Below are 16,488 nucleotides of genomic sequence, written 5' to 3'. Positions count from 1 at the left end.
ATTTCCCATTTCCTAATCGTTGGAGGAGTGGGGGAATCCTTTACAGGACTGGAAAGGAAGCTCTTGTTTTCCAGACTGACCAAAAAATAACAAAATTCACAAAGCCTTGTTTTCTTGGCATTTCTTACACCCTGACAGGTAAAGGGAGCAGAGGATCAGCAGAAAGTGCTTTGGCAATAGAAGCAGGGAGGATAAGGAGAACTGCACAGGCAGTGTCAGCCTTGGGGTACAATAGCATATTTAAATTGCTGGCCTCCTGAAAACACTGAAGCAACTAAAGAACACCTTGTATGAAAAATATATTATAAAATATGTTTGTATGTGCTCTCCTTCCATACCCATTTCCATCACAGAAATGTTTGAATTTTTATATGAATGAACTGAGGGTTTACAAGGGTACGTGCTGTAACCTCTCCTCTGCAATCCCTGCTGTAAGCTCCCTACCACCTCTCAACCTGGTGTGTAGCTGCCTGTCTGCCAAATTCAACACCTAGCACTTACAAAATGCAGCTGCATGACCTCGACTCAGGCTGCTTTATACACTTTTAAGCTGCATATATCCCTCTCACTGAGTTTTTTTCATCAACTGGAGACACTCAAACACAACACTCCAAAAGGGGAGCCCTAGCAGTGCAAAGTTCTGGCTGAAGGCAAACAACTCTTGCTGCAAGTTTTTGAAAAAATCCTCTCCTAGCAAGAGAGAGGGAGGGAAGGAGGGAGGAAGAGCCCACATGAACCCAAGTCAATGCTACATCAGTCTCCAGAGAACTTACTACACCAAAAAGCAGAAGCATTAACAAATACAGGTATTTCTGCAAACAAGGTAACTTAGGAGCTGTGCCAGGCAGCCCCAGGTCACTTCAACAGCGCCAAGCAAGCTTAGCACCAATTGCTCTGCTATTGACTACCTTCTGTGATGTTTGTATAAACAATTTTTTCTTCTGAAGATCTGATGTGATAAAGATGCCCATCAACATACCTTCTTGAAAACTCTGTGCATCATTACTGAAAGAGGAATGATTCCTCAGATGCTACCTTTTTACCCTAATAACCTGCCTTCAGGTTGGTGACGAGACTGTCATCTCTAACTCCTGCCCATAGCCTTGCATAAAAGGAAGCAGAAGTGATTCTCTGTTAAGCAGTTTTGAAACCTGAGCTTGCTGAGAGGAAATATGTATTCAGAACCAAGAGAACAGATGTTAGACTGAATCAGAAATCAGCAGAAGAATCAGCAGTTTTTAGATCTGACTTAGAGGAAAGGTAATGGATTCTCTATGACAGAAGAACGTCAAAAAAACTGATTTTCAACCAGAGCTTGTTTTATAGAATTCCTAATATCTTTAGTTAACTTTATTATACCTGTCACCTTATTAACTGAGGAGTCATAAGGAGCCATAGTGCCTAATACAAGCATTCAGAAGATCAAATCCACTATGCTGGTAGGTAAGCATCAAATGTAAATCCTTAATATTAAGATCATCGTTTTTCTATTAGTTTGCTCATAGGATTTTTAATGTTTGTGATGGCAGTATCTAAAAATATTCAGAAATATCATTACATAAAATGATGACTGATGTGCTGGCTTAGCAGGACAAAAATTAATGCATTTTTACATGCAGTGCATTGATTTTTGGATCTAATACCCAGGTCTATTTCAGTTATTATGTAAGTGTGAATTGAAATGTAATTGCCCACACTGCATTTTCTCTTCACAGTGTCTTCTTCCCAAATTACTTTCTCTGCCTTTCTACCTGTTCTGCTGTCTTTCTGCTGCCATCTTAGGCTAAGGCACGCACCCCAATAGCAATATTACTCATTCAAATTTTTACTATAGTTCCAAATCTCATTCTTCTCATATGTTACAGGAACAGCCAAACTCAAGATGAGCATTAGATTGTTTTTTGTTGGTGGTGATTTTGATTTTAATCTAACAAAATTTATACCAGGTGTATGTTTCTGGATGCTCCTGTTTGGCAGTACTGTAGCAGATTCATTCAGCCAGCAGCACTCCTTTGTCCAAACTCCTTGCTTACACCTCCAGCCATAGATTTAGCCACTTGCACAATGGTGTCTTTTTACAAGTTTGTTCCATCATCACCAGAAAGACCAATCCCACTGTATCGTGAAAAGTAAGAGTATTCTCGGAGGATACATACCCACTTCTTTGTGTCCTGCCTGGCTTTATTACTTCAACAAAGTTAATGCGTGACTCTTACATATGTTGGGGCCAGAGAACCATGCAGATATCTGCAATCAAAGTTTTGGGTAGTTAAGGTTCAAAGATAAACAGCTACCAATGAGTGTATACACAAGGCTGTATTCAAATTATAGCCTTTTCTGTGAAAGTTTCAGTCAATCAGTCAGTGATGAGGAAAATGTAAGGGTGTGGAGGAATGGTTAAGTGAAATAGGACACGTGGATGTTGGGCAGTTAAGAGGCAATGGGCTAGTGAAGTACCGTACTCAACTCACATGAGTCTGGCACGTACACAGCTGGCTGAGAGCCAATCAGGCTCAAGGACACGATGCCCTTGAGCGATGGGGACAGTCCCTAAGGCGGGACGGTGGCTAAAAGAAGGAGGAACTACCTGAAAAGAGCGGGAAATGTTAGCCAATCCTGAGCTTAGTTTTTGCAATATGTATGAGTTGATTATGTTCAAACTAGATAAAAGGCGACTGAGCTATCCATTAAAGTTGAAGTTCATTGTTCACTCGTATTGAGCGTCTGTGTCTTCCTTCCGTCGACAACAAATTGGCGCCCGAACAGGGACCAGTCTGAACGGGATTTGGACACTGCTGGCAGTGATCCTGGGCCACGTGTTCGACGGAATAAGGGAGGAACTGGTCCTGCAACGCAGCCCAGGAGGTGGAAGGGACAAGAATCCCCGCACCCGCGTCGGGAAGGTGAAAGGGACGTGGAGTCCCCGCACCCGGGAGAGGATCCCGACGGTCACGCGTCGCCAAGGTCTGAAAGGTGAAAGGGACAGGAGTCCCCGCACCCGCAGCTCAGAAGGTGGAAGGGAGTCCCCGCACTCGGGATGAGCCTATAAAGGGTCCCGCCGGAAAAGCGCCGCCGAGGTCTTTGGAAAGGCTGTAACTGTATATATAAAGGTATGAAAAACAAGCGGCGTATAATTTGCTCAGATGCTTTTTAGAAAAGCGGAGTATTTTAGATATAGATTGTAGAAAAAGATTTTCCAGGGTTATTAGCATATGCAGTAGCGCAGGGTTGTTTTACAAATCCTGATACAGTTTTTTGAACAAACAGAGTGGCGTAAATTTGGAGATAAATTGTTTGGTGATGTTATTAATGATATTAAGTCTGCTAAAAAATTTATTGAAGCCTTGGAGAACAGTCACTAGCGCTTTACCTACACATCAGGCTGAGCAGAGAGTCGCTGTTGCCGCTACAGAGCGACTGGGATTGCCGGGAAGTGCTGGAGCTGGGCATTGCCCACTGCCGCCTTCAGAGAGAATGATAACGCTGCCTTGGGGCTACGGGACAATGGGAGCCTCCCCACCCCCCTCAGTCACCGCCACGAGCAGCGCTGCACTTGGAGCTCACCGTGTGGCGAGTCGGCACAGAGCAGAGGGACGGACATCAGGACCCTGCAGCCTGTCTGACGTAACCATGGAAGCAGCGGCGGCTGTGCTGCTTCTCTCTGGCATGTTTTTGATCTGTGGAGACCGTGCATGGCAAGGAGTACCAGCCAATGCTTTTGGAGGACCGTGTTACCTAGGGCGACTCACACTTTTCACTCCAGATTTACACTCGTGGCAGAACTCGACAAGGAGCAGAAGAATTAAACGAGAACTAAAAACTTTGGGTTCTGACTGTAATGATGATGTAGAATTGTGGGGTCCAGCAGAAAGATTCTTTGCTTCTTTGGTGCCTGGTGTGGGAACTGCACACGCTTTGACTAACATTAATAAGCTTGCTTGTTGGGCTGTTAAACAATCAAATGTAACAACACAAGTTCTTTCTGAAATGTCACAATATATGGAGAGTCTAAGACATGCTGTATTGCAAAATAGGGCCGCTATTGATTTCTTACTGCTGGCTCAGGGACATGGGTGTGAAGATGTAGAAGGAATGTGTTGCTTTTATCTTTCCGACCATGGTTAGTCAATTCACGACCAGTTGAAATGTTTAAGGGATCATACGCAAAAAATTGTGGTACAAGATAGTTGGTTTGAAGGTTGGCTTAAATCTGTTTTTGGGAACATGGGTGGATGGGTTTTGTTAGTTAAAGAGGGACTTCGCTTTCTACTTATAATTATATTGATTATAGTTGCTGCACGTATAATCTTTAACTGCCTAACTAAGAAACTAGAGCAACTCACAGAGAAGGTATTTGTAGCGCAAAATAAAAACGGGGGAATTGTGGAGGAATGGTTAAGTGAAATAGGACACGTGGATGTTGGGCAGTTAAGAGGCAATGGGCTAGTGAAGTACCGTACTCAACTCACATGAGTCTGGCACGTACACAGCTGGCTGAGAGCCAATCAGGCTCAAGGACACGATGCCCTTGAGCGATGGGGACAGTCCCTAAGGCGGGACGGTGGCTAAAAGAAGGAGGAACTACCTGAAAAGAGCGGGAAATGTTAGCCAATCCTGAGCTTAGTTTTTGCAATATGTATGAGTTGATTATGTTCAAACTAGATAAAAGGCGACTGAGCTATCCATTAAAGTTGAAGTTCATTGTTCACTCGTATTGAGCGTCTGTGTCTTCCTTCCGTCGACAACATAAGGGCATGGATATGGAATGAAGAAATAGATTAGAGTAAGTATTATTCAAGGCAAATGGCAAAAAATAGCCTGCAATGTTTACATGAGTCATCAGCACAACATTTTGAAGCATGTAAGCAACAGAAAGGAGAAAAAAAGTAGATTGGGGAAAAAGATTCACTGACTGTGGTTTTCATGACAAAGATTTTACAGAACTTGGACCAAATGCTACTGAGTTTTCTGATGGGAACATTAATTAGAGATTTTGCAGAAGACCAACAAAAGGCACAGACGGTGCTACTGGGTAAGTTTCTGTCTATAGGCAAACAAAAGGATTCACGTATTTAACGAAAAATCCTTTAAAAGGGGACAAAAGAGAGTGATTGTAAAGGAATAATGATAAAATACAGATGGCGTAGAAAAGACTGACAAATGGGTTTGCCAGCATCATGCAGTAATGGCTACACTGTGTGGAGAAATATTCATTTGAATTCCTAAATAGTTCAGGAACATATAGGCCATTTTGGTAAAAGTAATGGGCTCAAAAAGAATGAAAAGGAAGTGCAAAGTTGCACAAGTTTCTACATGATGAAAAATCTGTAATGGGTGTATACATCCTCAGGCTCAAAAATAAGATTCTGCATACAGAGGACAATAAAAATTGTACTTGGGTGTACATACATTTTGCAGACTGGAGGTTACCTCACCTTTGAACATGAGTGGAAATTAATGGTGATCCTTTAATATGAAGATAAGATCTATCATAAATGGAGTTTTCATTTGCCTCTCAACCATAAAAGAAACACAACTCCTACTCTTCTTGCAATGGAGATATGGGAAATAGATCTCACACTGTTTGTTTTCAGCCTAACATAGTCTTTCCTTCCTCTTTCTCAGCAAGTTATTTATATTCACAGGATAATACACTGCATACCAGATAAAGCCATATGCCTGTATGAGTTCTTACATAATGCTTTTCATGAACAGCATCTAAGTACCTTTATAAAAAGGTATCATTATCCCCGCTTCTCCAGGGAAGATGGAGGCACAGAGAGGTATGTTAACTTTCCCATGGGGCCTTAGCCCATTAAGTGCATGTCTGGGAGCACAACTCAGGCATCCTCAAGTCCACTTTGTGGTTTTATCCACTCTTTCTCACAGTGCCGAAAATCATGACTAAAATATAGAAATCCTAAACTCAAATTACCACAGAAAAGAGCTCTGTTTTCAACACCGCGGGGTTTTAAGATGACTCTGACTTTTTCATGCTAACTTTGGAAAGTTACACTTACGTTATTGGCTATATCTCTGTGCTTTCTTCCTTCAGCATAGTATATATAAATAATAATATTTTTTTTTTCAGACAAAAGTGCATATGCTAGTGCTAACCTTATTCCAGTTACTAGGGCAACAAAGAGAATACACACACACACAAAACCCACAAGCCAGATAAAATCAACTCCTGTTTATGCATGAGTTGTGACTATCAGCATTGGCAAAGATTTTCAAAACCAGACGACTGGAGCTAGGTTATTAAAAAGGCAGCATGAATTTTACTCTTTCTTCTGCTGCATTCACCAATTTTCATCATATTTCACTTATGCCCTTTTGAGATCACTCCCAAGCAGAAAATTGTTCTACCTTAAGTATGGAAGTTATTATCATTCCTTCCTTAGATTCAGGCATCCAAATAAATGAAATTTCAACAGTGCTTAGCATCAAGCAGCTTCCAGGCTTTAAGGCCCGTGGAACTGCAGAGGATTAGAAGTGGTAAGAACAGGCTTAACTGCCTGGAATAATGTTGGCAAAATGTAATGTCACTTTTATGTGAAGTAATTTGACAGTGAAACAATAATATTGAGCCTAACATGGTACCTAATCAACGCTAAGTTATAGCATCGTATCAAGCCTTTATTAAACTCATCTTCGGAAAACAATTCTCACAGAAGTTGATTCACTCTATCAATAACACTTTAGTCACAGCAGTAGCAGCTCTGCAGTAAACAACTTGCTAATTGTCTTTCTCAGTCTTTATGGTGGGAGATACACTAACGGATTCAAGCAAGTCATTACAACAGAAAAGTTCCTCACAAACAAGCTCTGGTCTCCAGAAAAATCCTAGTGGTCCCGCATGTACAGCCACAGCCACTTCTTTCTGAGAGCTTGCACATGAGATGAGCAACATCCATTACCAACACGAGCACGCGGCAGAGGATTGTTCCATCCTCAGCAAGATCAAGTGCCTGCATAATGGAAACGGCCCTGTCAGTTGGCAGCTTTGCATCCAAGAAATCAAACCTTCATTACATTTTCTATAGGAGTCTGTGTAAATCAGTGATCTATAACCACCAATTCTTTGTGTATGCTGGTTTTGGTATAACTCACAACATGTGACAAGCTTTGTAATATTTAAACCAGGTGTCGATGTAGGAAGTTACAGCTACATCCACCAAACACAGTTGGGTTTAACAAATTGTTTAAATTCACGGTATTTCATACTTTATTTATATACATTTCATTAAAAAGTAACATGCTGTCTATGGGAGTGTAGTGGCCATTTCATTATACAAATAAAGCAATCCTTAAATGTTCTTCATTAAATGTATCACAATCTTGAGGTGCTTGAAGAAAATTGTATGTGCATAATTATCTGAATTATTTTGAAACTGTTATCAGATAAAATACATCTCTATACAATTTGTCTGCCATACAACTAATGAAGGTAGTAATAAAATACCATGTTAATCAGAACTGAGAGTTGATCCTTATATAACTATACATCCAGATAATTGTATCATTTTTAAACTGGAGTACCACAGTACCAAGAATTCTTTGAAATGTAGCTTTCATCTGCATGTATTCGTAGTCAGGAAACTTAGTGACTCCTTTGTTTTCATTTTGCAATAGTATTTTATGCAGCAGCTTTAGGAGTTTGCTCTTGGGATAATAATGCAGTTTATGACATCTTCTGGTTTTTATTTTTATTTTTTGCTTTCTGTGTATATTTTCTCAATGGAATATTTTTTTTCTCTTACGGATCTCCAGCAAAGTGGATTTATTTTTTGAAATTAATAAAACAAGGCATTTTTGAACACTTTACAAAACATCCGGGAGAACGTTTTAAGTAGTACTCAACACGGTCTTGCTTTAAGCATAAGGAAACAGCTCCTAGGAGGACTCATTTTCACTCACCCGCTTACCAGTATTTGCATTACCCCATTACATGACTTCCTTAATAGATTGTAAATCCATTACATTCTGTAAGTTTATGTTTTCCTCAGGCATAAATTAACTCTCTCCACAACACCTTCTAATTCTTTCAGCCCAACCGCACACTGAACAGACTAACATTCATAACAAAACAAAACAAAACAAAAAAAAAAAAGTCAAAATAAAGAAACAGTTCATAGAGTTGGATTACAGACAGTTTTTCTCAGTCGGCAGAGATCTGTCTTTGTTGATACAAATATTTCCTTCCTCTGGTGAACATATTTAAAGCTCAGCTTTTTCTTACAAATGCTAATTACTTTAGCCTTCTGAACTATCAAAGAGAAATGACTTGAGGGAAATTGCTGAGAGAAGAACTTCTAGGGCAAAGTTAAAAAAAAGCACTTTCATTCATTTTAAGGGTAAAAGAATCAAGTGTGATGCCTTTTTTTCTTTTTTTAATATGGATCCTTATGAGGGCTCCTTAGGCCTCAAAGTACAACTCTATTTACTAAACTTCTCTTTCAGTTCCTACAAAATTTCTCTCATCTGCTTTTTCCTGATACAGTTCATTTCAATTTCCACAGCAATCAATATTTTTTAATATGTAGTCCTCTATTTACTTTAGTATACATTAAGTATAATTCAGAGAGACACCAACATAGGACTTAAGTGAAGATGTGCATGCCTATTCAAGTGGAAAACATAACCACTTGAACCAGGCTAGACAATAAAAAATAATAATTAATAAATACAAACAGCACAACAACCACCAAAAAAAAAAAAGGCTGAGTACCCAACAGATTGTGGCTCAGCAATGACACCCATGGTGGGTATCTAAAACTGTGGGTCCCAGAAGCACTCCAGAGCTGTTAGCACTGTGTTCAGCCTGAGTTAAGGAGCCCCCTCACTCAAAAGCAAATAAATACCAGTCTAGTTTACGCTGACTAGAATATGTGGCATTTATCCTCAATTACTAGTTTATTTCCCCTGATAGCCTCACTGAGATATACTTCAGTCAACCCCTCACCATGTAAGCTTGTTTTCACCAGGCACAGTATGCCTCACCACGTCTGGAAATGAGACAGTTTGCTGATGAGTTTTCTGTCCCTGGGGTTATTCTGCTAGAAGCCAATCATTCCAAATCGAGTGGTTTGGCAAAAAGTGGTGTCAAAAAAGGACCTGTAACAACATCTGAAGTCATTGGATTCCAGTACCTGTTCAGGACACACAAATTACCGAACTGCAGCACTGAAGAAACACACGCTGACACTAAAGAGAGTCCTGAAGTGGCCCAAATCACAAATGTTCTTTTCATAGTCACAGTTATTCACAGAGCACTGTAATTCTCCAGAACAACTTGGGCAGAGAGTCTGGCAAGGAGGGAACTGAGGAAAAGCTGACTTCATATCACAGAATGTACAAAATACCTGAACCCAAGTCAGTGATAACTGACCAGACTGAGACTGAATCCACATGCAAGTGGGAATGACAAGCCAGCACTGCCCATCTGTGACAGGTGTGAAAAAGGCAGAGCACCTTGAAGCTTCTGAAGAATAACTGATGGCAGAAAAAAGATGGAGAAGAAAATACCAGAAAAGGAGGACCTGACAAAATTATCCAGTAACAGCATTCAGACCAAGAACCACAAGACACCTCCCACCGGACCAGGTTGCCCAAAGCCCCATCCAACCTGGCCTTAAACACCTCCAGGGATGGGGCATCCACAGCTTCTCTGGGCAACCTGTGCCAGCACCTCACCACCCTCACAGTAAATAACTTCTTCCTAACATCTAATCTTTTTTAGTTTAAGATGTCCCCTTGTCTAGTAAATGTTACTAGTAAAACTGTCAGGCACTGAGCCATCAAAGCAGATTTTGAAAATTCCACTCCTGAACTTCTTATGATTCTTAAAAATCATAAAAATCTCCTCTGAGGAATCTTCTGTATATCTGAGTCTAAGAAGTGAGTTTTGAAGTCTTGAAAACGTATTCATCATTCTGTAGTTGCTATGGATTGCAGAATCAAACGATAAAAAACTGATAACACAAACTATCAGTATTTGCAAATGTAGGGAAGAAAAAAAAAAAAAAAACACATAATTGAGAAGTTCTTCCTCTGTAACATAGCAATTTGAGAGTTGTTATGAGATTTGAACTAAGTTCAACTGTTTTATAAGTGGGTTTACCAAATTCACTTACTGGTCAAAAAACTAAAGCTATATTACATTTCACTTATAAGTACATAGCCAGGAAGAAAAGAAAGTCAAACTGCATGGTCCAGTGAAACACCATTTCTGAGAGTCTTCTTGTAAATGGGAAGTGTTCTGTGAATAATCGTGGCTTGTAAAGGACGTTTGTGACGTTAAAAATAATCACAGAGCATAAAGTGCTATAGGCATGAACTGGTAGTAGGCATTTTTCTGAAGCAAGACATTGATAGGAAAGGGAAAGTATGAAGTTTTTATACAAGCAAAAGATCATTTAAGCTTCATATTCAACACAGCCTGAAGCTGGTAAAAACTTTCCCAAATTTCAGGGTAATTTACTAAGCAGTGCTAAATATGCAGAATAGAGCTCAGCATAAGATAGAAGCTGTAAATAACTACGGTTGTGAAAAGACCTTGCCTTTAGTTTGCTCGTTTGAATGCCTGTCCTTTTAACTCATTAATCTTTTGCTCAGTTTTACTATAATCTTGGGAAATACAATAGTTCAGAGATAAACAAGGGAGATGGGATTAGACATAAAATACCAAATTCAAAAAAAAAAAAAAAAAGCCAATTCCAAAATAAATGAGTAATAAATCAGACAAAGCAGAATGGTTTTATCGTATACTCAACCTTTGAGGAAATAATAAGTGCTATGCTTTTGTTTGACAAATGTGTATTCTATTTAAAGTCATAAAAACAATTACAATGACATTTCCCTCCATCTGTATTGCACAGCTTACCGTGCTATTCATGATTAAACATTTTAAACTAACTTCCATAAACAAAACATCTTCTGTGAACAAGGACAAAAATCAGTTCAGTTTGTAAGTGAAATAATTCTTAATACCAATTATCAGTTGCCATGGCAATAACAGATTCAAGAAGTATGTATTTTGCTTGTTTGGCATAGACAATCTGCTTCCCAGATAGAAGCACTGCAGAGAAAGTTAAATGTCTGTAGCAAGACAATACCAAGGTCAGATATTCATCCCACTGACATTTGCACATTACCATTAAAGTTACAAGTTAACACTATTAATTATGCTTCACTGCCTCCTTTTTTTTTTTTAAAGCAAATAATTGGGAAGTATTATTGTAGTGAAAATTCCTTCCATGGTAGTTACAGAGAAATATTTTGAAAGAATGTGATTTTCCTTGCAGTATTAGGTTAGTCACTGTCATTGTTAAACTATTTTTATTCATCCCAATAATATAGTTAAATTGTGAAACTTAAATAAATAAAAAAATGCATCCATGGTGATTCAAATACAACTGTTCCGAAAGTGTCAGAAGTTCTGCTGAAATACTTTTGTACAGATTTAATAGGTTCTTAATGAAAAGTATTTCTTGGCTGGAAATACAAGGTTATGTTCCATTTCACTACCAAGCTTTGAGTATGTAAATTGCAGAGTCCTTCATTAACACAGGTGTTAGAAATATCCCATGCACACAGATGTTTCTGTAGTGAAGGCTTCTTGAACCCTTTTAAGGTTCAAGAAAAAAATACAGGAAATTTAGAAATACTGACAAACGTGTCAGCAGAAATGAGGTCCAGAGAGCAAAAAAAAACTTCCTTTAAATGGATTCATATCAACTGCTTGCATTCCCAAATACCAATTTATAGAAACAGTTTTCATGCCCTCGAAGCATGCCAGTTACCCATAAACATTACAACTGTACCACAAAAAAATAACCTTATACAAAAACACAGCATCAAATTAGATAAGCATATCTAAATAATGAATGAAATAAAACAGTTATATATTCTTCCGAGGGAAGAAGCCAAGACTTTTTGGTGAGAAGAGCATGCTCCAACCAGTTCCCCAAAACAAGTGATCAGAACCCTAGGAAACCCAGTGGCAAATATCTGTCATTATTTTAAACATAACCTAACCAGGTTAAACATGAAACAGCTATAAAAAGGCTGTAAAAGTATGCAATTACAGAGGCAGAGTCTATAGTGTAAGATAAAAATCACAAAGGAAATTTCCATATTCATCCATCAACAACAAAATCACTACCCAGAAACAGTTTAAGTTGCAAATACAATGACCATTGTATATATCCATGTTCACTCTCCCTTGCCTAACAGCAGATTAAATGAAGCCTGCACGTTTGAGAGGAGTAGATAGAAAGAAAACACTCAAGGGAACAACTGTGGGATTTTTTTGTGAGGCAGCAGAGCTGAAGGAGAATCTCATATTATCCATCAGAATTGCAGTCTACTATGCACAGACTGCCAGAAGCCACCAATCCATTCAACACAATCAACAAGTTTTTGACCTCTTTAATTGCTTCTCATAGACAGAAGGGTTTTTGTGTGTGAAATCTCTTTACGTTACTATTCTTCATTAATTTTACTACCTTGTCTTAAATCAGAGATCTGTGCTTTTGATGTGCTGGAAAATTGTTCTTTCAGACAAACTATACTTGTCCCAGTCACCTAGATCCTCTCTGGTTTTACAGATCATAAAAATCTGGAATCTCTTTTCAGTTCCTTAACTTCCCTTCAGTTCCTTTCCCAAGGAATGGTGGAAAAAGGACAGAGACAGGCTGTATTCAGTGGTGCCCAGTGCCAACCCAGGAGGCTGTGGGCACAAACTAGAACATGAGGGTTTCTGTCTGAACATCAGGGAGCACTTCTGTACTGTGTGGGAGACCTGGCACAGACCGCTCAGAAAGGTTATGGAGTCTCCTCCTTGGAGATCTTCAGAAGCCACCTGGACATGGTCCTGGGCAGCCTGCTTTGGATGGCCCTGCTTGAGCAGGGGTTGGACCCAATGGATTCAGAAGGGTCCTGCCATCCTCAGCCATCCTGTGATACTGTGAAGCAAGTTTAGTGGGCAGGAAATTCAGGCCTATGAGTAGAAATGTAGAAGCAGGGACATGTCTTTCTAAACACATACCTGGCAAGGATGTGTGACCAGAGATGCTAGAGAGCACATCTGCCCCAGAGAATAAATACTGCCTCAGCTGCTGATGGTGCAATCTCTAACTCTTTCCAAATGAAGCATCCCCTTAGCATGTCGCCCGAGGTTCAAGAAGAGCTGAACACACTCATTGGCCTTTTGTCTGTATTGGCACAGCAAGTTGGGAAGACAGAAGAGGGAAGATCCACTGGGCCTCTGCTTTCAAGGGCTCTCTCTAGGTGCTGACACCACAAATGGTAATTGCAACAGGACTGGCTTAACCTGCCCATTTGGGAGACTTGGAGCTGCCTCATGGCTTGTGGAGGCATGAAAGAAAGGCACAAGATGCGCACTGTAGGACTCTATGCTTTGTATTGTGGAGAAACCGTCACTCTGGTTGTTCCTAGTCTGCCACAACAGGTTTTTGTTTTCCTTTCTTTTTTGTTCTTTATTTTATTGTGCAGATTGAAATCAAAACAGTGCTATAAAGGCTGTCCATGCTATGCAAGACACTTTTTTGTGATACTGGCTGCAAGATAGTAAGCCATCACTCCATGACTGATTGCAAGCAAAGGCAAGCCTCTGCAAATGGCAGCTGCTGTTGCCCTTCTCAGGCAGTTTGCCAGCCCCAAAGTCATCACAGTACTCAGTATTGCCTCCAGTGTACACATACTGTGCTCAGAGCTCTGCTCAGAAAGAAGGCAGAGCTTGGCCCTGGCAGTCCTAAAAGGAATTAACAGGTAGATAAGTGCCCAAGGTTTCTTTTGTAATATAAATACAGACTTGGGAGTTGCAAAAGTTGAGTTTGACTTAACAGATCCTACAATGATTGATTGTGCGAAAATATTTACCACCATATACTTCATTTAATCATCATGAGTCAGATTCTACACATGCATATAAGCTCCCACAGTGAGTTTAACTGGAATTGCACACACTGCCACATTTTCCAAATGCCCTAGACTGCTATTATTACACTAGAAATAAAGATTACTTTTCCACCATTTCGTTTTGACCTCTGTCATGTGCTCATGTATTCTCCACTCTGGTGATGGGCTACCAACTCCACTGGCTCAGATTATATTCTGATTTTCTTCCCACCACACAAGCTCAGTAGCACAGAGTTAGAAGTCCCATGTTTATAGCACATTACAGCTTGCTTGCTCAGCAGCAAATATTGGACAAAAACAGCAGTACAAATGCATTTGTTAGCCTCCACATCTCAATTATATGAACAGACTCCAGAGCAATACCTGAAGCTTATTACAGCAATAATGTTATTTTTGTTTTTAATTAATATAGAACTTTAATTAATACAGAACCTCATTTTCAGGAAAAATGAATAGAGTAATTTCATATTAAATCATCTCTATTTCTAATTTTAATTGAATCATTCTTTTTTTTTTTTTCTTTTTTTTAAAGAAGTATATGGATCTGAATTGGAAATTAATTACATCTCTTTGTTTTTATTCACAGTTTCCATTTGAACAGCATTTTCCATGCTATCAGTGGCAATGTCTAAGCTTAAACACATCAGTGAGCAGGCCAAGGGAAATTTGAGGAAGAACCTTTAGCACAGGCAAGAAATTTCTCTGGTTGGAAGGACATGAAGAAGAGGAACAGACCCCTCCTCACCTCTACAGAAAATAAGTATTTCCAAAAAGGAAGAACAGGTAATAAAGGGAGAGAGGAGGAAATTAAGAAGGAACAGAAACAGAAAACTTTTTAGCAAGAAACAGCAAGAAATAGAGGAAGGAAAGCAACCAGGTGCCCAAAACAGCAACAAAATTCTCACCATATAATTGGTAAAGTATAGTGGGAAAAAGAGAAAAAGAGAATGCAGAGCCTTTTACCTGTCCAGTCCACATGATGACATTATTTTTTTTCACTTGCCCTTGCAACAGCTTTTTTTTTTTTTTTTCAACTTTCAACTTCTCCTTCATTTTTCCTTTCTACGGTCTAAACAAACCCAGTGTTTTCTGTCTTTCTGCGTAAGTCATTATTTCTGCTCTCTTCTGCAGTGTCTCCAAGTAGCCAAAGTATTTTTTAAAAGTGAAATGACTAAACTGCTTGCAACACAACTTCTTGGTTTTTCCCTAGAAGACAGGATTAGTTCCTCCCCTAGAAATGATTCACACCTCTGACCTACTGGCTCTTGAAGCAAATGTAAAGGTGAAATTAGGTTCAGTATGTTCACTCCAGTACACAAACACTGGATCACTTTTGCTGAGCATTATGTGGACAAACGCATTTTGCATTTCTTTGTTGTAAGCTTGTAAGCCCTGCCTCTTGCCTTAGAGGAAGGGTTGTGGAAAGAAAGGACAACCAAAGGGCATTCATGGGGAAAAGGAGGCTGAAATCTCCTCTTCTGTTGAACACTTTATCTCAAGACCCTGCCATGGCTTCTCTCAGAATCATTCATTAAAGCCAAAATCCAGTTCTGTAAGTGGCTAAATGGTTTCCTCATATTATATGCTAAGTGTTAGTATTTCACAGAACAACTTTTTATCTACTTGTTTAAGCCCTATGGTTCCTAACCAGTGCAGGTTTTGACACACACAGACAAAAACATTGTAATCCCGTAAACTTAATCCATTCTGCATTGTACTGAAGATTAATAGTATTACATTTTAATCACAGCAAGGAAATGCATGTAAAATTAGAGTTTGAAAAAGAGAAGCTTAAAATGTTCTCATATTCTTATCACCATTTAAAAATATGTATCATCAGGAGACTAGATCTCACTCCAGGTATCACCTTCAGTACCTTGCATGTGCAGTCTTCCAGGCAGCTAGATCAGACTCTTCACAGATCATTTAGCCTAGCTGCACAGTGGGACTGTACTCCCCAGCCATCCTTGTACAGCGCTTGAAATACAGAGATTAAAGCAAGTTGTATGATTACACTAAAGAAAAAGATCTACCACAGCCTTAATGAAAAAGCAGACGTGCCATTCTGAAGACCATGTTTCACATGCATACACTTCTCTATGAAACTCTTCAACCTATACATAAGGACTGACATTTAATCCTTACAGCACACACTGACACGCAGAAGCTTGTATTCAAATCAATACTGCAGAATGCACAGAAGCTGAGATAAAGTTCTGAATGATTAGAAGGGTTGTTAAGATACTGAGGCTAAGAAATAATTGATTTTTTTCATTCTTTCCAAAAGAAATTTCTAAATTATAAGGAAAAAAAAAAAAAAGGAAAAAAAATAAAAGAAAAAAAAAAGAAAAAGAAAAAAAAAAAGAACAGCTTTTAATGAGTGCTACAAAGCATTTGATGGATATAGTAACAACACCAAGAAAATTGGAATTCATTTAATTCAGATTTTGAGCTACAATTTCTGTCCAATTATTGCAGAAGAATTAACTCTCTATACTGATAAGAAATCAGGTTAATGGTAGCTTATGCCTTTTGTGCTAGAGG

Source organism: Netta rufina (genome assembly GCF_964035555.1).
Source record: "Netta rufina genome assembly, chromosome: 4".
In the NCBI taxonomy this organism is placed as follows: Eukaryota; Metazoa; Chordata; class Aves; order Anseriformes; family Anatidae; genus Netta; species Netta rufina.
This window is presented reverse-complemented; position numbering follows the sequence as displayed.